This window comes from Lissotriton vulgaris, chromosome 7 (genome assembly GCF_964263255.1).
Source record: "Lissotriton vulgaris chromosome 7, aLisVul1.2, whole genome shotgun sequence".
Lineage (NCBI taxonomy): Eukaryota > Metazoa > Chordata > Amphibia > Caudata > Salamandridae > Lissotriton > Lissotriton vulgaris.
This window is the reverse complement of record NC_141695.1, coordinates 1113437806-1113464655: the sequence shown is the minus strand read 5'-3', so window position 1 is coordinate 1113464655 and position 26850 is coordinate 1113437806.

Genomic DNA, 26850 nt, shown 5'->3' with positions numbered 1-26850 from the left:
CTAGATGTAACCTAAAAGTAAGCCAATGACCCAGAAAAGGGGGTGGAATATATAAAGACACCAAGTCTTCCACCCCTGTAGAGCGTAGTCCAAACAACTCCCTCCTCCTCGCTTCCGCACCTGCATAAACAGGGAAACAAAACACCTCACAATAATATCTCAGTCCCCAATCCTTTTTTATCCACGATGACCATATCCAGCCAATAACCACACATGCACTTACCAAAGACAAATTATTTTGGAAGAAGGAGGCCCCTACCTAAAAGGATGAACCCTAGTAGGGATATGACACTTTTATAAAAGCTAGCTTGAACACCGGGTTATGTGTATATTTCTAGAACTCTATCACACATTGTTATTATATAGATTGGAATACCATTAATTATGACTTTATAAAACTTCTTTTTAATTACTTTTTTCTCACAAATATTATGTGGCTTTTTATCACTTTTTTAAATCACAATTTGTACAGCTTTTTACAATAATTTATACAGGTTTCTAAACATAAATATATTTCTAATCACCAGTATTTATAATCCATGCACTAATGCATAGATCAACAATTGATTATTAATGCCAAGTACAAAACTGAATCCAACGCGTTTCGGCGAGTTGCCTTCATCAGGAGTTCTGTATTCTCAATTGCTGGTATGATACTAGGGTATCTACTGGGTATATGTGCACAGTATATATATATGCAGAATATGGCTATCCGACGGAGGAATCCTGAGCAAGATTAAAATCTGTTGTGTGGTCTCAACTACCACAGGTCTGATGGCTCAATGGTGCGTCACGTTCTATCAATTGATATGTGATGCTCCCTTGTTATAAGATCCTACTGTGATGAAATGATTGCTGTTGTTTGGTCTCAACTGCTACAAATCTGATGGCTCAATGGTACGTCACGTTCCCTCAATAGATATGTGACGCTCCCTTGTTATAAGGTTCTAATGAGATGAAATGATTGTTATAAATCTTGTGCTTCGGATTTCCCGGCTCAGACGGACGGCTTGGTAAGTTTGTATGGCGCAAGGGGAGATGCTTTAAAAGTCGAGGTATGTGAATATCCCTTTTAAGAGGCTGGAGGATGTAGCTGAACCGATGGTAGGCGATATTTCTATGCACACTGGTAAAGATGGAACCCTCTTGAAAATGAAGCCGTAACGCGAATCCGTCTGGCCCGTACTGATGCAGGTTTTGCTTCGAGGGGGCTTCAGTCCAGGGAACAAACAACTCCAAGATATCTTCTCTTGGGCAGGTAAAAACGGGACTGATCTTCGGGAGTATGACTTTGGCTCTGAATTATTTACAGGGTAAAAAACATGCCTGGGGGACCGGCATGAACAAAAAACCCCTGCGAGTGCAAACACGCTTCGAGGTAGTAGGGAATCAGTGACGGTTGCCAACACCGTCCCAAGGATAACAGAGTGTAGTACCCGGGCTGGGATCACACTCGCAGAATGACCGCAAACGTCATTTCCGCCAACAACGATAGAGAGCGGTTACTGAAGGGCGTAGGTGCAGCGCGAAACAGCGCATGAATCAGTACCACCTCACCGCACCTCGGGGAAAGAAAGAAAACAATACCAGCGAGTTGGGAGGTAAGCAGGAGCCCCTGAATGCCCGCAACACAAAAAAACAAAGGGAAATAAAACGGGCTCGATAAACGAAACAAAAAAAGGACTTGAAACTGAAACTAACTATCTCACTACCTAAAAGGGAGAAAAACGAAGGAAATGGGAAGGTGAAATGCCAAAAAAGGAAACTCGGGAGTCAGCAACAAGGGGAGGGACAAAAAAGGGACACACCAACAGTTCTCACGAGCCTGTGAGAACCAGCAATTGCAAAACAGGATACACAGGAACCAGAATACCAGGAACCCACAGGTTAGCAATAACAAGCACCAACACTATGGTAGGACTAACCCTTATATGTAACTGGCGGGTCATGTGACAGCAAAACATGGTCATCAAAAGAGGACTGGTACCGAATCCTAATATCATGCAGCTCAAGATTGACGGACTCATCACATTGTTGTGGTACACAGTACTGGGCATCATAACTGGTTAGGTTGGCATACCCCACTTGGCTAGGTGTCATACTGTGGTGGCCCCTCCACCAGGTACACCCCTCCCTGTGAAGATGGCTACCTACCTGTTCGTTTGGTGAGAGGGATTGCATTGCTAGCACATGGTGGAGGGGCTCCATCTTGCTGAGCTGTGGGTGAAGGGGGGATGTTAGGAGTTGTAGTGCTGGCCCCTCAAACAGGTACACCCCTCCCTGTGAAGATGGCTTCCTACCTGTTAGTTTGATGAGAGGGGTTGCATTGCTAGTACATGGTGGAGGGACTCCATCTTTCTGAGCTGTGGGTGAAGGGGGCCTGTTGGGAGTTGTAGTGCTAGCTGCTTAGCCACATGTGACCCAGGAAATGGTGTTTGCTCCGTGTGTGAGTGGTCATGGTGGATGCATTTTGGCCCTGGCATTCACACGTTTGGATGAATGTGTGCTCCACATGCATGGTGTGGGGCCTAGGCGGAGTATCTTAGCAGTTGTGCATGGTAGTACCTGGCATTGTGGTTGGGGTCATTAAGTTGTACTTACCAGCCTCCATTCCCTCAGCTATTCCTTCCAGGCTCTCCGGGTGCAGTATTCCAAGCACCTTCTTCTCCCATTCACTGTATTTGTATTGGCTGGATGGGACTGCCGGCACCAGTACACTCGGCCCGCTCGCGGCTCTTGGCTCTGATTGACTTCACCTTTGCCTTGAGGTCGTGCCACCGCCTCTGGATGTCTCTTTTGGTGCGTGGCACGGCCCCTGATGCGTTAACTCTGGTGACTATCCTTTCCCACATTCTGGTTTTGTTGGCCAGTGTGGTCTGTTGTACAAGGGTTCCAAACAGGTTTGGTTCTACACGTATAATCTCATCCACCATGGCTTTCAGCTCACTCTCTGTGAATTTAGGCTGTTTCTTGTGGGCCATGGTGTGTGCTGTGCAGGGTGTTGGGGGTGCAGGTGTGTGGTTTGTTGGGATGGTGTTGTGGTGGATGGTGAGGTGTGTGTTGATGTGCAGGTTGTTGTCTGGTTATTGGTGTATATGGTGCTGTACTCTGTCGTGTGCCTCTTCCTCTCAGTTCTGCTGTGATGCAAAGGATTGTGGGGATGGGAGGGGCTCCTTTTATTTTCTTCTTTGTGGCTGTGTCCCAATGGTATCTTGCAGTCAGGTATGTTGTGGGTGTGGACCCTTGCCTGTCAGGTGTGCCACCATGGGGGTGTGTTTTTGATGTGGGTTATTGAGGGAGGGATGTGTTCATGGTAGGTTTGGATCCTGATTTGCTGGATTGCATGGTACCTTGCAGTCGCCATTTGTTTGGCGGTCTGACTGCCACGAGGGATTAGCTTTGGCCCTTCCGCTGATACTTACATTTGTCGATGTTATTTTCCACAACGGTCGTGGAAGGTGATTCTTTACGTTGCCCTGGGGGTGTTATCCTAATCGTGCGGCCGGTCACTCCGCTGCACTGTCGGCGGTTGGGCCTGTTACCGCGGCCACTCCGTCCGCGGTGGTCGTTTTTTTCTATTGTTCCGTCCGCTGCTGGCAGTCTTTGGTTACATCCCTCCACCGCGGACGGGTTTTCTATGGTTCTGTCCGCGGTTGGCGGTTTTTGGTGGCATCTGTTCGCCGCGGTCGTGTTTTGTTGGAGGGGAATCCTAATTGCACCGCCGGTTTCCCCATGGTGTGGTCGGACAGTCATTTCACACGACACTGGCGGTCAGGACGCTTTCTGTCCGCCATCCTAATCGGTCCCTATGTTTGTATTTGTTGTCGACGTACTCATTATAAAATTCAAACTAGGAATGTAGATGTGTTTTTAAAAAGTGAAAACGAAAACAATGATAAATGGAAAGAATTTGCTGCTTATCTGTTTGTGGAAGGTCATTTTGAGTTAGGTACTGTACAATGTATTTGTAAATAGTGTTACAATAAATTAGAAGAAAACAAAATGCCAGTTAGAGCTGTCCCTAATGACTTAGAATTAGTAGCTATACCGCCTGAACTTAAAGATTTAAATACATATGAGGCCATCATTATTCAATCTGTTCACCATTTTCAGGCTATAATTCGTATGGAGCCTAAAAAAGTTAAGCTGCCTCTAACAGATCTACAAAGAGGTTTAAAATGAAGTGTTGTGTATATAACTTTAGGAGAAATTTTGAAACTGTTGGTGTAGAAAGAGAGGATACTGAACCTGTAGTTATTCTTGTTAATGGTGTACCCACAAAGAGTCGGAAAATATGGCAAGAGTTAGTAGATGGAAGGAAAGTCCAAAAGTCTACATTATATGTGGTGCAAAACAATATTTACTATAAAAGTGCAAACGTAGAGAAAGAAGAAATTACTTTAGAAGATGAAACAGATATTTCAAGTGGACAAACAGAAAAAGTGAAGAATTCTAGAAAAGAAGAAATTTATGAACATTATACGATACACCGTCTACATTCAAAAGAACTGATAGGAGATACTACTAAATTGTTCCAGATGAAAACATCAAAAGGAACTCCCATGAGTGTGTGGGAAAAAAGTTTAGAAGGTTGTTGTTTTCCACAGCAGTTCCCTACTGGAAAAGGTGGACAATATGATGAACGATCAATTCAGATTCCAGCTTCAGAATATCTTAGGGGTCCATTAGGATGGCGGGCGGAAAAAGTCCGCCCGCCACCCTAACGGACATCGGGACCGCCCGCCTAAAGGCCGGGGGTCCCGACATTGGCATTAGGATGCGCCCACCACAGTGGCGGGCGCATTCCTCAAATTAACATTGTGGCGTGCGGTGCTCACTGCACCGCCCGCCACAATGTTAAAAACAAATGCACGCATTTGCATAATCGAAGCGGCAGGCACCGCCCGGTGCCTGCCGCTGCGATTATGCTAATGCAGGGGGGTACCACAGGTACCCCCGTGTGCCACCCCCCTTTCGCCGTCACTCTGGGGGCCCACAGGGGCCCCCAGAGTGAACACCGCATGCCTTTCTGTGGCGGCATTGCCGCCACGGACAGGCATTGCAAAATGCCTATTCTAATGTGGCTGGCGGTGTCTGATAGACACCGCCACCATGTTATCCCTTTTCCGCCCCGGCCGCAAGGCGACCGGGCGGAAAACAGGCGGGTGGTGTTTCCCACCGCTGCGGTCCCCTCCGCCATCGTAATATGGCGGGGGGGAATGCAGGGAAGAATGTCGGGCGAATTGCCTCCACCAGGGTGGCGGTGGCCACCGCTACCCTGGCGGAGGAAATCCGCCTGACATCCCAATGGGCCCCTTACTTTGAGACTCTACTCAGAAGAACCAAGATTTCATCAGTGTATTCCATATTTGTTTCATCTTTTATTTGAGAGTCATTTGTCTGTACTTTCATATGCAGTGAACCATATATTAAAAACTGGAACATGTTTCTGCAAAGGAATTTATGGACAAAGTTGAAGGAAGAGACAAACATTTAGAAGCACAGTTAATGAATTTGATGGCATATTAACGTGGAACTAATGAATATTGGCATCAAAGTCATGGGGAATTAAAATGTATGTTAAGAAACTTAGGAACTCCTACCTCGTTTGTTACACTTAGCTGTGCTGAGTATGCATGGGATGATTTACTGGATTTTCTACGAGAAGCAAATTCAGAGATAGAAAATAGTGAATTGTAGACACCTCTAGAACTGTGTTCCCTACATCCTGTAAATGTTTGAAGATATTTTAATCATAGATTTGAAGCTAAGATGTCTTTTATCTGTAATAAAAAAAATCCACCAATTGGCGAAGTTATTGATTTTTTCGGAGAAAAGAATACCAAGCTAGAGGTGCTCCTCATATACATATGCTTTTATGGATCAAGGATGCACCAAATTTGGAACTGATTCGGATGAGACTGTTGTATCTTTTATTGACGAGTATGTCACCTGTGCGATTCCGAAAACAGGAGGAGAAAATCTCTCAAGACAGCAAGTTTTACGGTTTCAAAGTCATCAATGTGTAAAATATTGTCGACTGAAACATAAATCAAAGGATACATTTTGTACTAAATGTCGATTTGGCTTTCCACATCCAGTAATTTCCAAAGGAAGAGTGAACAGTTTTTTGTCAGCAGTGAGGCATACTATCACTCGGAAATCACTCAAAAATACTTATAATATAAAAAAACAGAATAATTGCAGTACATTAATGATTACAATCCGGTGATTTTAAAGATATGGAATGCAAATATGGACATACAATATTTTGCAGAAAACTCAATTGCTGTTGCTCGCTAGGTCACTTCATATATTACCAAGTCTGAGAAGACAGAATTGAAAGAAATGTGGGAAGAAATTTCACAGGAGAAGACACTTGGCAAAAAATTGTACAGCTTCAGCTTGAAGATGCTTTCACATCGAGAAATTAGATTCTGCGAATGTTCGGATTAATTGAAATCTGCAAGTTTATATTCAAAGTCAAGAGGAATCATCTGGATAAGTCTAGGTCTTGCTGCAGTACGAAATCAAGTTTTGAAATCTGTATAAGAAATTGAATATTTGGCACTGAATGAACCAGAAATTACAGATATTCTGAAATCAAAAATGTTGGATACATACTATCCAAATAGAAGTCCATACCTGGAACACATATGTCTATATGAAATACTGCAACATTACAATTTAAAAACAAAATGTTATCGAAAATGTAAGTGGAGGAAAGTATGCTGTAATTGGATCTGAAGGATGTTTGGTAAAGTATGCCAAAGGAAATTTGATTAATCACAGAAAATTAAGTTGCGATACTCCAGATAAGAGAGAATTTTTCTATTTAGCTCTTCTGCAACTTTTTAAAACTTGGCGGACTGAAATGGAATTACTTGGAGAATTTGACTGCTATGAAGATTCTTTCAATGCATGTAAAGATAGCAATGAATGAACAATTTTCCAAATTATCTCTAAATGTTGAAGGAAGAGAATAATCAAGAAAAAACTATTGCAGTTGAAATTGCTAGAGATAGTTCACAAGAAAGTCAGAGTTCTGCTCCACAAAGTCAAGATACGCAAAGAGAAGCCATACTTGAAGATGAAACGGCAATAGGAATGAGTGAAGTGGAATCAGTGATGCAGCAAGCACAACAGGACAATATTAATTTGGAAAATTTGGAAGAACATCTGAATACTGAACAGAAAGAAATATATCACCAAGTTACACAACGGATACAACAAGGATTACTGCATGAAAAGAATGATTGCCAATGTACATCTTTTAGACCTATTCCTATGTACATTAGTGGACAAGCTGGAACGGGGAAAGGTTTCTTGATTAAATGTTTGTCAGCTTATCTACAGAAAACAACGAAACAAACAAAATAGCAATATCTAGGGGCGCGGTGGGTTCGTGAACCCACCCAACCACGACCTTCATTCTAATTGGCTGCCAACACTCTAAACCAGGAAGTGTTGGCAGCCATCTTGTGACTCAGTAGAACCGAGTCACAAGAAAACAGTAAAAGAAAGTGAAAAATTAAGAAAAGGGGGCAGGGTAGAAACACCCTGACACCCTAGGCCTACTCAGTGGGTCCCACAAAGACCTCCCAATTTTTTTTTAAACTTACGAATGTGCTCTGGGTGCGCACATCCAGACAACATTTTTAAAAAAAATGAAGCGGGGCTCCCCCACTTCATTTAAATGAGCCCCCAGGTGGGCCAGGTCCCGGGGGCAATCATATATTTATTCCACCCCTCCTCGGGGTCTATGTAAATTAGGTGCAGGAGGGCACACCACCCTCCCGCAGCCCTGGGGACCACCACCACCCCGGGGCTTTCAAAATAGAGTGAGTGGCGACGCGCGGCCCCGCTCCTGGAGCAAATGATGGCCCTGGGGACCATCACCCCCCAGGGTTCCTGCAATGTCCCAGCATGCCCACCCCCGGGACAGTGCTGGATGCTATGACAGGGCGGGAACATGGCTTCCACCCTGTGATAGCAAACCCTGGTTTGCTTTGTTGAAGCCAGAGGAGGAAAACCTCCTCTTGCTGCCATAAAGGAAAGGAGAATTGCTTTTGGGCAACGGAAGCTGCATGTTAGCAGTTCCTTTTGCCCAAAAGGATTGCCGGTTCCCGCAGGAGAAGGGGAGCCGGTGGGACCGTAGGGGCATTGGGGCTCCCCCATGGTCTCCAACAGAGAAGCCAGGCCCCAGGAGATGGGGTCCCTGGGGCCAAAAGTGGACTGGCAGGGGAGGCACGTGGCCCCCCTCTCCTTTAAAAAAAATTTGTAGATGTGGGCATGCCTCTGGGGATTGGGTCCCCGAGGCAAATGTAAATTAATGAAAGTGAAATATTTTTATTTTTTTTCCAAAAAAGTTTGGAGTCGCGACCCTTGCGCAGCCCCCTAGTGTGAACACGAAGGGTGCGCGGATCTCAGCGTGGTCCCCTAGTGTGAATACGAAGGCTGCGCGGCTCTTAACGCCGCCCCCTAGTATGAACGTGCTGGGTGAGTGGCTCTCAGCGCGGCACTCGAGTATTTCTCAGGTCTTGAAAACACCAAAGGGCATATTGTCAAGGACACATCGCCAAGTTAATGGCACTTTATTGCAGCCAAAATGGTGATAAATTTAACACACCATTCACAAGCTTTTGCAAACAGCCCATACCACCAGTTTACCAGCGATAGCAGCTTCAAAAAACATCGTCACAAATGACCTCAACAAATATCGCTAATGAGATGAAGAGTAGGCGTTCCCGTGCAAAAAGCAGCAAACACACCACTTGCAACATTCTCAACGACCAGCAAGATTGGCGAAGAGAACACAAAACAGGCGATAAGGTGCGTTAGCACCAGGAAGTTTACACCTGCTCTGACCTGGTGCAAAGTCGGACTACAACCTGCAACATGAAAGGGAGCCCAGTCCACAGCCACACCTGATTGACAACAGATGCCATGGAGCCAACAAACATGCAGCTCGGACACCCAACAGTGCCCCGCCACCACCCCCTTCTCTGCCATCCACCCCTGATCCCCCCGACAAACAAATGTGACAGCAACCTTCCAAAATCTGGAACGTAACGAAACAGCTGCTGTCGCACAATTATAACAATCAAGATGCATGTGAGGTTGGACAAATGAGAATCACATTCATCTATGGATTTACATAGAAAACGTTTAATTTAAACAAAATAAAAGTATGTACAGCCATGGCGTGTCATCCCTTGACAATCTGTGAATTACAGCCTGCAAGACAAAAAGCAAGATAAGATTGTGTGTCATGTGCACAACAAAGGAGAGAGAGAGAGAGAGAAAGAGGAAGAGAGAGGACGAGAGAGAGAAAGAAAGAAAGAGTAAGTGAGAGAAAAAGGAAGAGAGAGAGAGAGAGAGAGCGAGAGAGAGAGAGAGGAAGAGTGAGCGAGAGAGAGGAAGAGAGAGAGATAGAGAGAAAGAGTGTGAGAGAAAGGAAGAGATAGAGAGGGCGAGTGAGTGCCGACACTGCAGACAAAACCCTTACAGCCCACCTTTCCACCACCGGTGTGTCTCCAACCACGTGCTGGGACTTACTGCAGCCCTCTATCTCACTCATCTGAAACATAGTATAGAATCAGTATTGGCAGAGTACATACAACTGCACACGCCTTCATCGATGTCCAGCCCCTGCGCACCCAGGCTGCTGCACCCCATCCTCTCCCACCGCCCAAAAGTGACTGCCTGCCGCCTTGCAAACAAGCCTCTCTGCTCACCTTTCACCACTGGTGTGTGTCTAAGAGGACCAACCACGTGCTGAAAAGAGCTCCAGGGCCGGGGCTCACGCCCTTGTTAGCCAGAAGGTCGCACATTTAATTCTGGGTCTTGATATTGAAATGGGCGAGAACATATCAATGCACCACGCCGAGGAGTCATCTTTGTGTGGCGTACACGCTGTCCAGCCGAGCTCACAATTCAAATCAGGTCTTGATTGCCAGGATGGTGTATTGAAGCCTACGCATCATCGCAGGCTGCACACCCGCTCCGCTCTGGTGGCACTAACTCAGTGGAACTCAAGTCATTGCCAAATGGCGGCAGGCCAGTGTCGGGCAAAGTGCCTCGGCTGCCACCAACTCTGCGTACTTCAAGTCATGGGAGAGAATGGAAATGGCCTCCAGCACGTGCACCCAGCCCTTTTTATTGGCAGGGTCATATGTCCTGTGACGCCTGTGCTGCATTGGTGTGGTGTGGGTGTAAACCAGCCATGGGGTAGTAGCTGTGGCATGCTGACAACTAGACCTGTGATCAGCAGATTACTACAGGGAAGTCCTGGAATATGTAGCGTTGTCATTCCTTCCCTGTAAGTGTAAATGGAGTGGGCTTGCTGAAATGCGCTTCCTTCATGACTTCACTAATATGGCGGTTTGAAACCACGCACCCACCAAGATAGGTACGCAATGGGTGCGCTACTCCACCTTTTTCTCAAAAAAAAATATGTTAGTATTTAATAAAAAAAGAAGACATTATATACTTTTAATAACAAGCACAAAAAATTAAAAAAATTATTTTTAGGATATTAAAGTTACAAAATATCACTAAGAAAAAATTCAAAATTACTGAAAAAATCATAGGTTTAATGGACATTATAATTAGAAATTAGCATTTTAAAAGCCTTTGAAATTCACTGAAAAAACCATGGGTTTCAGGGACGTTATAATTAGTTGGACATTTCACGTGTACAAAATCATAGGAATTCCACTGTTATAGTTAGTTCAGCTAACTATAACTCGCGCCCCCGGAATGCACTGCTGATGATGCCACATAGTACATCACTTCTACCAAATTTTTTTACATCACTTCTAACAAATTTTTTTTCTTGTGAAAAATTGCGGGGTGCGCGCACCCCTGTGATTTTTAAAAAAAATAAAACATTTTGGGGCCCTGGGGGGTCCTTGTGGGGGTCAGGGTACTTATACCCTGCCCCTTTTTTGAGTTCTACACGTTTGTTTTTCTGCTTTCCTGTGCCTCAGTCTACCGAGGCACAAGATGGCTGCCAACAATTTCTGTTTTGGAGTGTTGACAGGCAGTGGCAGCCAATCAGCATGCAGCTCGTACTCGGGAAGGTACAGAGTACAGTAAGCTTACAGTGCACGCACTTCGTCCCGCCTATAGATATATATATTTTTCAAATTCGATTTTCTCAGAAACTACTGGAGCGATTTACACCATTTAAACTAAAGGCTCTACTGCGTACCAGTCTCTACCATTTTGCCAAGTTTTGTGTAATTCCGTTCAGCGGTTCGGGCTGTAGCCTTGTCTAGATGTCCTATGGAAAATTGCATGGGGAAATTACGTTTTGGGACCCCCCTTTATTCTCGGCCCACGCTTCATGAATCCCCCCGAAACTTTCAGGGAAGGAGCGAAGCGTAACGGGCCATCTTCTTCAAGAAATTCGCTTAGATTCATTACCCGGCGCCAAAGTTATTCCCAATAGAATGTTGCGGATTTTCTATGGAAACTAGGTCCTAACTATATATACCTACTGGCGACCGCCAGTAGGTAATATAGACATACATATATATATATATATATATATATATATATATATATATATATATATATATATATATATATATATATATATATATATGTATCCTAGTGGTTGTCACCTCTGGGTAGTCTGAGTAGTTATAATTAGGACCACATTTCCGTATGAAAAGCATTACTTGTTTTCCTAATAACTTTGGTACTGTTTTACAAATCTTCACGAAACTTTTCCTCAAACATTTCCTCCCACCTCATCTCCTAACTAAAAAGTTTCAGGATGGTCTGTCAGGGGGAGGCTGAGAAAAAGTGGATGTCCCAAAACACGTTTCCTATTCATTTTTCTATAGGAAAATTAGGCACAGCTACAGCCCAAACGGTTAAACAGAGTTACACCTTTCAGTAGTTATTGATAAATTTGTATACTTCACACCAGCGGAGGATCAGCTGAGTCAACAGATCAGGACTTGTGACTCTTTCCCTTTCCCTGTAAAAACACAGAAAAAAGATACAGGGGGTAGGGTAGGAATACACTGCTCCCATAAGCCTGGTTGAAGGGGACCCAGCGAACTCCTCCTGGGCTCAACAACAAATTTTGTTTCAAATGGTACTACACAATTATAGGGGATTACCAAATCTGCAGTAAAATTAAAAAGCATGGTCACTCACGCTTTTAAATAATAGCCCCTTGGGGTAGGCCAGGGACCAGTGTATACAGCACATTTTCGGGAGGGGGATGCTACACCCATACCCAAGCTTGTACAATGCCACGAAGACCCCATCCCTGGGGCTGACAATATAATAAGGGGCGGGGGCATGCAGCACCCTCTCCCTGAGCCTTTATGAAGCCCTAGGGGCCCCATCCCGCTGAGCTGACTTTATATGAAGGGGAGGATGTGTGCAGCTCTGCTCCACTAACCTCTATGAGTTCCCAGGAACCCGGTCTCCCAAGGCCGGAAGATTGAAAATGGGGAGGTAGATGTGCAGCTCCTGCTCCAAGAGTCATTATATGGCCCCAGGGACTCTATCCATACCAGGGTCAGCTAAGGGACAATGGTCCAACCTCAAGCACACTGCATTTTTCCTGCCCGACAACATTCTCCTTACAGTCCCCCCACAAAAAATAATGGTGTGTGGTGGTTTGGGTTCCACCAGGGCACCCCAAATGATTTCAAAATAAATAAAAACAACACCTTTGCAGCTCCTGCATGGCTTATGATGCCACTTGCAAGGAGCCGGCAAGCCTGTGGGGGCTCTGGGGCTACCCCAACCACCCCAGTAAAAAGAATAAGAATCTGGGTTTACTTGTGAGCAACCGAACACCCAACATATCAATTAGAAACAAAATGAGCAGTAGTAGCCTCTCACCCTTTATTCTCTGCTCTTTGCAAGATGGCCATCATAATGCAGTGTTAGGGCTTTTTAAACATATTTTTCTAGCTTTTGATGGAGTGCCTAGAAGGGACAGGAGCACCACCAAGCATTTTTTTAATGTGGGGTACTGCAGGAAGTGCAGCAACTCCGCAGAAGCATTAAAAAAAACAGTAATTCACCTGACTCATTAGATCCATGACCCCGGGAGAGCCTAACATAATTTTTTCAAGCACTTCTAGCTGGAGTTCTTTGTTTTCCAGCTGGCGAGCAGAGTTTCTTTGTGGTTGTTTCTATGGCTGCACTTTGTAGTTTGAAAAATGTTTAAAAAAAGACTTAAAGTCATGTCGATTTGTTTAAAATAAAGCTATCACTTTTTATTAAACATTGAACTATGTGAATTAAGGAAATATGCAATTCATTATAATAATTGGTCATATTTTTTATCAAATGCAATACATGTATCTTATTTAGGTTGGTATCCGGAAACCTTCACAAAGCCAATGTGCCCATTTTTTATATGTTGATATTTTGACCCTTTGTCAAAGTGGGGGCTCAGTCTTAAAATTACACCCTTTATATTTATCCCATGAGCACCTGACGAGGTTTGGGCCACAACCCTTTGTCCAATCCCTCACTGCGCATAGGTTGCATGTACACTTAAGTTTGCTAAAGGCATGCATGTTAAATGCATCTGTGTTGAAAAGGCATATTTGGTAAAGGCTTCATTGTAAAGCCATTACGTGGTACAGACATAATTGCAAAGGCTGTTGCCCCTCACACGAAGCTCCTGTGCCACGCTTTGTAAATGCTGGTACAGGTTCTTCTGTGTGTGGGGTCACCAATGTTAGTTGATCTTGAAAGTGCGGCTACTTGAACAGAGCAATAATTGGGGTAGCAACTCAACTGTTATTTAGTTTTTTTGTATTGCGCTGCTCACGTTCTTCGCTACTCAGATATCATGTGGACCTCTTCCAGCAAGAGTGGTGGGAGACGTGTAGTGTGTCAAAAAAGACCGGTGTATAATGTAAGTGCACTTGGCACTGTCTGCTTCTGATATCGCTCCAGCCCAAAACACCATACATTTTGGTGCATGTTCTTCTCTGTGATAGGGTCCTGCATTGCTGTCTTTCCATTGCATGTGCTGCACATGACAGCTCACTGGAGGGCAAGTATGTGGTGTGGTGGCGCTATCTTTGGATATAATACTTTGCCGGCCAGATTTTGACAGAAGCATACAAAATGCCTTACCTCACAACGGAAAACACTGCCAACATTAATCACTTTCCTGTCCACAGGATATTTTCTTGTGGCTGGCTGGGAGCTCTTGAGCTCACATCCTGTTGAATATGTGTCCAGCAAAACACACAAGATGATGGACGGAATGTTGCACATTGGCAAAACATTCACGCCCAGTCACACATCTGGGTTTAATCCATTGTTATTTTGCTCACCACGTCCCCTTTGGTATCGAATATGTGTTCAGGCCATGCCCCCAACTTGCCCAATCATTAGATATATAGCTGGAGACTGAAGGTATGGCTGCATCGCTCAATAAATAAATGAATAGCTGGATGGTGAGGAGTGGGTGGATGCATTCGTTCAAGAAGGGATGACAATGAATAAAGACTTTTAGCTACAAGGATGGTTTCAATACACTGACCAATGGCAGATGCTCTGGTTTACGTGTTAGTTGCTGCATTAAAACATCACCCTCGCCCAACATTACCCCCACCAATGTATTTGTATTCGTGCGATAGTGTTGATCCTCCAAGAATCATAGGCAAAGAATAAAGCTTTGATTGAAGTCGATGGGAGAAAGCGATACCCATGTAGTAGTCGAATTTCACACTGTGAAAAAAGGAAAACGTTCAATAATCTCAGCTTCCACTTGACCACATTATGTGACTCTAGTCAATTTTTTCCACAGGGCCTCCTTTCCTCTTTGAGCAAAGCAACAGCAGACACCCCACACCCTTCCCCCTAAAGTTTGAAGGTCAGCACTGCTCAAAACAACGCTGCTGGCGATAGGAACCAACCACATGCAAAAACAAATTGTTTGAAGTACAATGTACAATAATTTGTTTTTCATTGTTTGTAAAGCATTGAAGCTGTGCATGTAGACATTGAGGCTGGCCCAGCCCACAGCAGCAAAACCGGCTCCCACCAGCAGCAAAACTGGCCACAACACTGCCAGCTTTCTTGGAAACTGCTTGGTGCCTGGTATGGCCTGTCTGGGGCTCTCTTTATGTTGGTAAGTACTGGTGGAACCAACCATTAAATGACTCATCAACAAAGCAGTGACTGAATTGAGCTGACCCAAAACCCCTTTAAGTATGTACGCAGGCATGTATTATTAGTCTATATTATTTTTGTTATTATAAGAGGCTATGTCTAGGCCAGACCTAAAGTGTTTGGGAGTTAAATAATATCTAATAGAGACTTCTAGACATAGATTCTTTACCTTTGAATTTCTACAGGTGTCAGACTAGATCCGGACGTTTTTTCAGGAGTAGTAACACTGCAAGCCAGTAGGTGGTGTTGATTGCCTCTGCATACGTCGTTGGCATCTTTCACACCAGAAGTGAGGTTGCAGTACCTTTAGGTGCCAGCTACGTGCGCTGACCTCAGTTCTTCTCTTTCACACTAGCCAGCACTGACCTCGAGAAGAGCTACACCTCAGTCACCCTTTGACTGGATTTGTTTTACGTTTTGCTGAGAGTTTTGAGTTTTTCCTTTCGGTGTGTTAGGCGTATGTCATCTAGGAAGACAAGATTCAAGCCCTGCAGAGCCTTTCATTTACAGATGTCGGTGACAGACCCGTACCTTGTCTGCCTGTGGTGTCTGGAGCGTGACCATGACCCAATGTCTTGCCAGATTGCGGTGTCATGAATCCGAAAGCTTTGAGGGACAGTCCCTAAAGCTCATTCTGCCCAGCATGCGACTCCGCACAAATTGAGGTCCCGGTTGAGAGGAAGTTCCGGGAGCAGTTGCGGAGACCAAAGTTGTCATCGTCCCTCTCCAAGTCCTTGGGAAACTCTGGTAAATCAAGGTACAAGAAAAAGAGAAAGAAGACGAAGTGGTCTTTGACTTCTCCTCCTCTGTCGGGTGATGTGGTGTGTGAGCATCAGCATTCAAGGCCTGGTTCCTCGGAACCTGCGCCTCTCTTACTTTTGGGGAGTTGGAGTGACCTCCGCTCCGCTGAAAGAAGTCTATGAGGCTATGCACCTCATATTTGAGTGGCCCGATCCCTCCAGAGCACCTTCGGGCCCCAGGGGTTCAGAGGGAACCAAATCTAGTTCCTCGCTGGTGGCTCTGGCCCCAGATCCAGTGGGCCCCCAGGCATCAGTTGTACCACCTCAACCTTCTGCGTCCCGGCACAAATGCACCCAACCTTATTCCCATTGTGATCCCTGACTCCAACATGAAGCTGGATAGGCCTCGCCTGAAGCCCACTCCAACATTGGCAGAAACGTAGCTTCCTTGATCAGAGCCTGAGCCCTATTCCCTTGGGTTAGGGAGGAATGGGGGGGGGGGGTCGCTGGACCCTGCAGAATAACAGCCCTATGAAGAAGACCCAAATATGGACTGTTGTGAGGAACTGTGTGAAGCCAGTGGACTGACTACTTCTCCAGAAACTGGTATGGTTCCTTCCCCTACCATGGCTTTGGAGGAGAGGGCCTCATATGCAATGGTAGTGTGCAGGGTGGCTGAGGTCCTTGACTTTCAGCTGCCCTCTGTGGCAGTAAAGACTAACATCTTGACAGATGTGTTGAAACAGGGAGTTTCCTCGTCCGAACCCCTCCTCTCATTCAATGATGTTCTCACTGATGTGCTTTTGAGGACTTGATCTAGACCCAACACATACCACCCGCCACCACCACCCCAACGTAGGGAATACAAACTTCCTCACCAAACAATCTACCCCAGAGAGCTTAGTGATCCCAGGACATATTCTCTACTGTTCCCCCGGGTAGGGAATGCATGAGGCAGGACTCTTTGGGGGAAAATATGTTTTATTTCGCCAGCCTAGCATTGTAGTCTGTGAACACTGCTTGGTAATCACAAGAGAGAGAGAGGAGGAGAAAAGCAACCCTACTGTCCTCCCAAACAAGACAATGAACCACAAAACAAGTGGGTTAGATAACCAAAACAACGAGCGTGAGCCCAAGGTTGGGTTCAGATACTACCTACTACAGGTCACGTCAGACCCTTGAAACCAAGGAGGCCATCTTTATTGGAAGAGATCATAGAGGTTGTCAGATACCCCGTCTTTCCTCGCCAATGTGAAAGGCACCATAAACATCTGTGTAAGTTTCCTTTGCATAGCGCTGATCAGTTGGAGTGGTCTATCCTGAAGAAACTATCACAAAACCATTTGGATATGACAAACGCGCCCTTCTCCTCTTTGAGCAAAGATGGGTGCATGAGCTTCACACAGACTGATTTAGACTCAATGATGATATCCCATGCAGAAGTTTACTGGCTGGATGAGACGAAAGCTCACACACAGATTATTTACAACCACCTTAGTCTGCAGAACAACTGCAACAAACAGGGCGGGGGGGGGGGTTGTGGATCTTTTGTCAATAGGCCTTGTACCTCTGGACACCTCTGCACATGTCTGGTACAGCCGGGCATATCCCTGGTGGTTCAACACCTGGTGTGCTCCCTGAACGCCAGGGCAGATGAACTCAGCTCCCAATTCCTGATGGATCACAAATGGCATCTCCATTCGTAGGTTAGGCAGGGTCTCTTACAGCAGTGGGAAGAGCCTTGGTTGGATCTGTTCGCCTCTGCCTAGAACGCTTAATGTCATCAATTTTGCATGCTTTGGTTTCCAAGGCATCTCTCGTTTAGAGACGCTTTTCATTTCGAGTGCAGCTCAGGCCTCCAATACGCCTTACTACCTGTACCACTTCTGCCCAGAGTTCTCAACAAGACCAGGAACATCTGAGCTCATGTCACCCTTGTGTCTTTGGACTGGCCATGGTGAGTCTGTTATCCCGAGCTACTTAGCATTGCCATCGATCCTCTTTACAGGCTGCCGTTTTGGGAGGATGATCTGTCGCAGCAGCAGGAGAGGGTTCTCCACTCGAACCTGTCCACTTTCTGCCTTCTTGCATGGAGATTGAGTGGTGGCAGTTGAGCTTCCTCCCGAAATCTGTCATGTCATTCTGTCAGTCAGGAGTCCCACCACCGATTAGGTATATGCCTGCTGTTTGAAGGAATTTGTGGCATGGTGTGCAGAAAAACATATTGATCCCCTTCCTGCCCCTCTTTCTGAAGTCATACTCTTCATTCATTCCCTTGCCCAGCAGGGCTCTGCTCTGTGCACTCTTAAGGGCTACCTGTCTGCTCTGCTCTTACTGCCTTCTTGGGGTTGCCTGATCAAGGATCTTGTCCATCTTTTCCAACTTCACCATTTATCATGTCTGAGTGGGGCCTTAATCTGCTTTTTTGTGTGTTCCTTTCAAGCCTCTCCACAAGTCCAGGCAAACACCAATTGCTTTACAGAGGTACAAATGATATTCCAAATACTCACTTGTGTGGTAGTGTGGGCTAGCAGTTAGGCATATCAGGTGGTAGTGCTAAGCATTTGTTGTACTCACAGAGACAATAAATGAGACACACACTCAAGAATAAATCTGGGACCAATTTCGAAAAATAAGTCATATTTTGGATACATTTTGATACTAAGAACTTTGTTATCAAGTAAGTACTTTTTAAAATATTGAAATTTGCAGGTAAGTAAAACAGCCACTTAAATGTACCGTTACGCATAATTCTTTCTTAAGGTGGGAAAAGACATAGATAGCATACAGCTATTTACAGTCGCTTTCTGGGCGTCTCCTTCAGGCCTTAGAGTGGTAGGGACCAAGGTCCAAAGTACCACCATCAGTCACTTGCTCTGAGGCATATGGGTGCAGAAGTGTTGGTCAGGTTGGTCGCTGTGCCTGCTACACCGGTAGAAAGAAGGAGGCCACTTCGAAAAAGGCAGCAGTGGGGGACTTAGGGACAAGTCCGGGAGTTCCCAATGGGGGCTCGGGTCACAAGGGTTCCTGGGCAAAAGAGGGCACAGCCTGTTAATTGGTATCCGGGCTGGGGCACTCTGGTGCAGAGTGGTAAGGATGGCTGGTATCAGTGCATCCTAGGGCCTTACAGTGGCTGGTCTCACTGGTTGAGGGTACAAAATCAGGACAGTTGGGCCACTCAGGAAGTGTGTCTCTGTGGTGCTGATGTCCCTCAACAGCTGGTCTCGGTGTAGTAGCAGTCCGGATTGGACTCTAATGGGCTCTGTTTGTTGTAAGGGGTCCGGTGCCCCGGGTATTGGCCCTGTGTGGCTTTGGTTGGTCCTGGTGTCCTCTCACTTGGTGGGGACACAGATATGACCTTCATAAGCCCATGGCCCTTTTCCTGGGAGGCTGCTGCATTGGGCTGATGGGGGAGCGACAACTCGGTAGACCGGATTTTGGGTTTCAGTGCCTGCAGACTGCACAGGAGTAGCTCCTCTACTCCAACTGAGATTGCTCAGCAATTTGTGAAGGGCTGGCATACTCCTGGAGTTCTTGGAAGCTGGTCAGCTGCAGGATGAACCGCTGTTCACGACAGTCGAGACTTGGTGTAGGTTTTGACACCAAAAGTCCACAGCAGCGTTCTTTGTCCTCTCTTCCTGATCCATCAAATCTATGTTCCTGCTGTCAGGGTTGCACCAAAATGCTCAATTTTAGGTTGTTACAGGGAGTCACAGGTAGTAGCAAATACGTTACTTACCTTTAGGGTGCCTACACCCTCTGTATGAACACTCCCTGTGGTAAGTGGACATAACCCTGACCTAAAGAGGGGGGTGTTGCTAAGCCATGGATCAAGATGGTCACACGAAGCTAAATTTCTCCCGGCCGCCATAACATTGTGGCCTTTTCCCTATCTCCAATGCGTCCAAAAACTTTGTAGTAGCCCGGGAAACGAGGCAGAAGCACCCCGGCATCAGTAACAGCCGCCGGATATGCTCATAAATGGTGAAACGGGCGACATCAACATCACTTTCTGCCAGAGCGGAGTGCAAAATGGTGGCAAGGCCGATGAACCTGGAAACAAGATCGGAGGCGGACCGAGGGAACAGGACTGAGCCCAGGTGGGGTGGTGCGGTGAGTGGCTGTATGTGCTCCAGGGTGCCCAGGGAATACACAGCAGCCTAAAACGCGTCCCGCTATCCAGAGGGTCTGTTTGGCCTCCTGCGTGGTGTATGCTGAATTCCCCCATAGACATGAGAGACGGTGTGTGAAGGGAAGGGTCCTGTGCGCGCATCACAGGGCAGGCCTCGACCACGGCCTTGAGTACTCCATCTGGGCAAGTGCTCTTGGCGGAGCATCCATCGCTGAGTGCCAGTGCCTGGGTGCGGTCCGTGCCGTCCCCTCCGTCCCCTGGCCTGGAAACACCAGTGAGTCGCCTGCATGACCCCACCATCTGGTAAACACGAAAGGGGTACCTGCGCAGCTGTCTCTTTTCAGGGATAGCACCGCCACAGGTGAATAAGCGATACCTACCAGCAATGTGAGCACCCTGATGCAACTCCATTCCACCACTGAGCAGTTGCGCTTACCCTAAACATAATTGGGCTGACTGTGACTTCTACACTCCCCTGAAAGCTCCTCTAGTCACAGTACTGACCTGCATAGTGGTCGGACGCCTGCACAGTGCTGGACTAAGCCACCTGGTAGTTGCCTAGTATACAAGCGTACCATCTGTTGCACTCCTTCAGCATCCCAGTCAGAGGCCTTGACCCAAAGACCCTTTTCTGGTTCTCCTGTGCTGCCACGGCGTGGGCCGCAAAGACCCTACACAGCGCCTACTCCCCTTTGAAAAGATAATGGAGGCTACCCGTGACCAGCCTAGTGAAATGGCGGAAGGTGGGCAATCATCCTCCGTACCAGAGGACAACACCAGCTAGTTAGGCCCGCTACTGCAGAAGATGAGGTCAGGATTCAAAGTGCTAGATGTGCGCTTTGACACATTAGACAAACACATGGCAGATCTGGGTACGAAGGTCCAGGTGCACGATAGGCGCCTGGATGTGGTGGAATCCCGCACGCCAGATCTGGAGGATGGGATGGCGCAATCTCTGAAAAGGATTGACCGCATGGAGAGTATCCTCAAGGATGTCGCAATAAAGAATGAAGATTTGGAGGCGCGTAGCCGTTGTAACAGCATTCGCATTTTGGGCATTCACGAATTTACAGCTGCCGGACGCATGGAAAACATGGTGAGACAATACTGATTGACTTGTTTGGAAGAGAATCCTTACTCCAGGCTTTGTGGCAGAGCATGCCCAGAGATCACTTATCCCCAGACCTAACCCAGGATGTCTACCTAGGCCCATCATCGCCCGAATAATGAACTTCAGAGACAGGGATACAGCACTGCGACTGGCATGTGAGCGAGGCAAAACCACTTGGCAGGGCTCCAAAGTGTCTCTATACCCGGACTTTACCGCAATGGTCCTGGATGCAAGAAGGAAATATCTCAGAGTCAAAGCAATGCTCAGGAACCTTGAACTGAAGTACGGTATGTTGTACCTCGCTAGGCTGAGAGTGGAGGCCAACGGACGGGCCTGTGTTTTTGAGAATCCCACGGAGGTGCAGGAGTTTTGCCATACTTACAAACTCAACAGCAAACACCCTGCAGGGAAGAATACGCTTTCCCCCCACACAGTGGCTCGGATGCCAGCATGGAACTGTTCTGCGGTTCTGGTCCCGGCTGGCTGCCTGATTCTTTCTGTTTTGTATATGCCGCGCATTTGATAACTTGATGTTAATATTGGGATTTGGCTCATTATGTACAGTATTCTACATATGTTACTAGGCCATAGGAGCATGAACTTGCTATAGTTTTGTGAAAACAAAATGTACCCTAATTGTCTGCTTTTCACCATGTTGATGGTACTATCGGTACCATGCACTGTTTTGATAGAGTTGGAATTGCCTCTCCGGATAGGCGGGAAGGCTGGGTGGGGAGTGGCGGGAGGGGTTTGGGTATTGTTGCTTTGCTCTGAGTGGATTGCAAGTTTGTCCATAGACGCATCTGGCAAGTACACACATTTGTTACTCATTGAGCTCCATCTCATGCCAACATCATGGCACTCTTAGGCTGCAACCTTGGCCCCTCGAATGTGGCCTTTGCTACATGGAATGTCCTGGGCTTGCACAATACTCGTAAAAGGAGGCAGGTAATCCCTTATCTACTCCGGCACAGGGTCGATATAGCCTTCTTGCAGGAGACACATCTTCCCATCAGCGATGTGGCCCGTTTTGCCACAAATTGGGGACCATATTGATATTTTGTGAATTACAGTAATTACGCCAGGGGCACAGCCATTCTCATACATAAGCGTTTCCCTTTAATTGCCATTCTGTAACATGTGATGATGAGGGCAGGTATGTGATTGTTGTGAGCACACTAATGAGTCACAAGGTAACATTGACATGTGTCTACGGCCCCAATGTCGATTCCCCTGATTTGTATTATTCATTGCTCTCTAGGTTGATGCAGAGTGGCCCGGTGCCTATCCTGTTAGGGGCGATTATGATATTACCCTCAACCAAACTGCAGACAGCACTTTAACTGCCCCAGACCCCAAACCACGGGCACGCAGAGCATTAGAGTCCCTGTGCGAGCAATTCTCCTTGCTAGACTTGGGTCGTACACGTGATCCGAGTCACACTACCTATACACATTATACTAGCTCCCACAACACATGGCAAGGATCGACTATTGGCTGACATCCCCAGAGATTTCCAATTGGTTTCACGGGCTCCAGACGCTTCCCAGGACTTACACTGACCACTTCCCTGTTCTATTGTAATTGACGGTCCCTCATCATGAGGGTTTGAGAGACAGTGGAGTTTCCCCAGCCGTGCCTTGGATGATGAGGTCTTCAGGCAGGAACTCTGAGTGGCGATCAAAGACTACTTTATTATAAACACTGATTCAGTGGATTCCGAGGCAATGTTATCAGAGGGCTTTAACGCTTACCTGAGAGGTGTGTGCATGTTGAAGAGCTCCGGAGTACTGCGGGACTTGCGTGGTACTCTTGCCCGCTTGGAAAAAGAGCTTGGATCCCTGGACACTGGGCAGCTATCGGCGGCCGACCCGGGACTAGACAAGCGGTGAGCAGCTCTGCTCTTGGAGTACAGAGACACTGCGGAAAGGGAAATGCTTTTTATGTTGAAATATCATAACACCAAGGTTTATGGGGAGGGGGACCGCCCTGGGCGGGTATTGGCGCAGATGATCCGACACCCTTACACCAAAGCATACATTACCGAGCTATGCACAGCATCTGGTCACCAAATCAAGGACCGGCTGGATATCCAGAGGGAATTCCTTTCTTATTTTAAAACATTGTACACCACTAAATTGGGGCATAATCGAGCTGACCAGGACACTTACCTATCGGAGGTCGCATTGGTATACCTTGAGAAATTCATGCAAGACTGCACGGAAGAAAGCATTGATGAGGCCATATCGGCCCTAAATTCTTCCACTGCCACTGGTCTTGACTGTTTCACAGGTGAATTATACAAGGCTTACAAGGACCTATTGATCCCTCGCCTCTTGGAGGTATATGCCGAAGCACTGGAGAGGCAGGTTCTACCACCTACTCTCCATGAGGCTGTTATAATTCTACTCCCCAAACCCAGAAAAGACTCCTTATTGTGTGGCTCATATCGACCCCTATAGCTCCTAAACCTCGATTAGAAAATCCTTGCCAAGGCTCCTGCATGCAGTCTCTGCATCCTAACGGTATTTATCATCTCCCAGGCTCAGTCTGGTTTAGTTCCTTATCGCTCCACAGCCTTCAACCTTCGCACTTTATTCAATACCCTATATAGAATGAATCCGGACATCCCGCTGCAGCGATCCTTCTGACACTGAAAAAGCTTTTGACTCCCTTGAATGGCCATTTTTCTGTCCATAATGCAGTGTATGAGGATGCCACATGGATTCATTGCCACTACAGCTCTGTTATACAGTCAACACACTGCTAGGCTCCAGCTAAATGGTACCTTATCGGCCCCCTTTGCCCTATCACGTGGCACGAGGCAGGGCTGCCCGTTGTCACCTTTGTTATTTATATTAGCAATGGACCCCTTGATAAGACTTTTCCATGAGAAACACTACACAGGGGTTTAAAGTTCGCCACAGGCCCACTACTGGTTTCACTATACACAGATGACACAATACCATATGTCCGTGACCTTCATGTAAACCTGGATCCTCTTATCCGGGAAATACTCCATTTTGTTTTCCCCTCACGGCTTGCACAGTCCAATGGGACTTAGAGTTCCCATTGGAATGGTGCTCAGACTCACTGAAATACTTGGAGGTACATATACATCTTGAGACGGATCAGATTATTTGTCGTAATTATGGGGTGGCAATTTCCAAACTAGAGGCGCAAATAGACAATTGGCTTACGCTCCCACTCTCCATGGCAGGGCAGATAGACCTCATCAAGATGATTGTACTTCCAAAATTTGTATATCTATTTCAGAACATCCCAATCCCACTCACGGACAGGTTTTTTAGCACTTTTCACTCCCACTTAATTAAACTGGTATGGGGCAACAGGAGTCCCAGTGTACGCTGGCAGATTATGACGCTCCCCAGCAATAGTGGAGGGTATGAGTCCCTGATTTGCAACTGTATTATTTGGTGGTGCAATGCAGCTTCGCACAGGCATGGTATCATCCAGATGCCAGGATCGCCTTCCTGTGTCTGGAATCTGATTTTGTTTTGCCAGACACTTTAGCAACCGTACTGCCCCTGGGAATCCCCAAAGACCCCAAAGACATTCAGCCGGTTTTGATTACCAGCTGGGCATGGGCTAGGCTTGGGCGTACTATGAATTCCCAGTCGATGTACTCCTCTGCCCTTCCACTCCCTAATGCCAAATGGTTACCTATACCGGGCGAAAAGTGCACAAGACTTGTAATCAATTTAGCATCGCTATGATGGGTGATTTGTACCCGGCAGGCCACATTTTTGATTCAGATGATGAGTCCTTATTTCCAGACATTACATTCATGGATAGGTTTGTCTTGGCGAGACTACGTTCAGCACTGCGGGCTATGCTCCCAGATTATCTGCTGGAACCTACATCTTTCCCCCCACTCACAATGGTGATAGGTAGTATCAAAGGAGTCCATCATATATCCCAGCTCTACAAAGCATGTGCCGACATCATCCCAGTTAATGATGATAAGGTACACAGCACTTAGGAGGCAGATTTGGGAAACCCAATAACTGCTAAGCAATGGATGGCTTGCTGTGTGGTGACAAAACTGTATCCCTCAATAGTCACCATAAACTGATTCATTTTAGGTTCCTATGCAGGATTTACGTCACCCCAGGTAGAGCACACACGATAGATCCCACTAGATTGCACTATTGCCAGAGGTGTATTCCCCACAAGCAGTCTTGGCACACCTTGCCTGGACATGCCCGAGCATACACACCTTTTGGGTAGAAGTACACAAAATAATAAGCAGCATGATAAAGGTGCCAATGGGCCCCCTGCCAGAGATTGCCCTCTTAGGATACATCATCCACTTTCTCCATAAAGTTCGCAGATTTGCTGCCATCTGTTTGCTGTTGGCTAAAAGAGAAATCGCCATACGCTGGAGCGTCAGGCGAACACCTACGATAAAAGGTTGGCTCCATAGCTTAGCATCTTGTTCTATGAAAAGTGAATTTTATGCCAATACAATCTCTTCATCCTCCAGACCTAAATACATATGGGGCCCCTTCAGATCCTTCCTATCTACACACCAACAAGATCCCCCCACTCAACAGAACAGGGTATAGTCCCAACAGGAAAGGGCTAGAATGGTTCAGGTTATGCATCAATAACAAAGCATATACAATATCCGATTTATAGAGCTAAGATCTCATTCTATTTTGATGTATGACATTGGGAAGATTGTCATCTGTGTATTGATGGACACAAGATGTGGCAAGACACTCAAGTTGGGTCATGAAAGAACTATCTGTATTGTATATCACATTTCAACTCACCAACTGTGCTTAGAAGAAAGTTATGCCAGTTATAACTTGTAATTTTACTTGTGATGACATTTGACTGAACTCAGTGCATTGCATTGTCTGCAATAAAATGGTAAATAAAGTTTTTAAAAAAACCTGACCTAAAGAGCCTATTTCCACTAAAAACTAAGATGGTGGAATTCTAAAAGTGGTGTCTTCTTTGAGTAGTCCACCTTAGGGGCGGTACGAGCCTGAGAGGGAAACCTGCCTCTTGACCAGTTAATTTTCCCACCTGTCCTGTTGCAAAAAGGGCCTGGGTGGCATTTCACATGTCTGGGGAAGCCTTGGGTTGCCTATCAAAGGAGGCAGAGGCCTTTGAAGCCTCCTGCCTTGATATGCTATTTCTTAGCCGTCCTGCTTGGAGAAGGTGACAACACCCCCAGCCTGAGCAGGTATTGTTGCTTCCCTCAGAGAGCACGGACTCTTACCTTAAGGGGGTCAGAAACCTGTCTGTGGTGGCAGGCTGGTCTGTACCAGGCAGCCAGTACACACATAGTAGGTTTTCAGGGGGCCCCTCTGGGTGCATGTATTTAATATATCCCTCAATTGAATCAGTGTGGGCTTATTAATGTAAGACATTTGATACCAAACATCTGTGGTTTCAGTGAAGCAATCATATAGCTGGGGAACTTGGAAACACCAGTGTCCAGCACATGTACTTAAAGCAGCTTCCCTTATCAATTGTAATATCAAAAGTAATTGACTTAGACATCACAGGTGCATATCCGCTCATGCAAATATGTCCACACATGTAGTATAATGCACCCTGCCTTAGGGCTGTAAGGCCTGCTGTAGGGGTGACTTACCTATACTGCATGTAGTGTCTGCAGGCATGGCACACAGGAGACGTGCCATGTTGTGTCGTTGCTT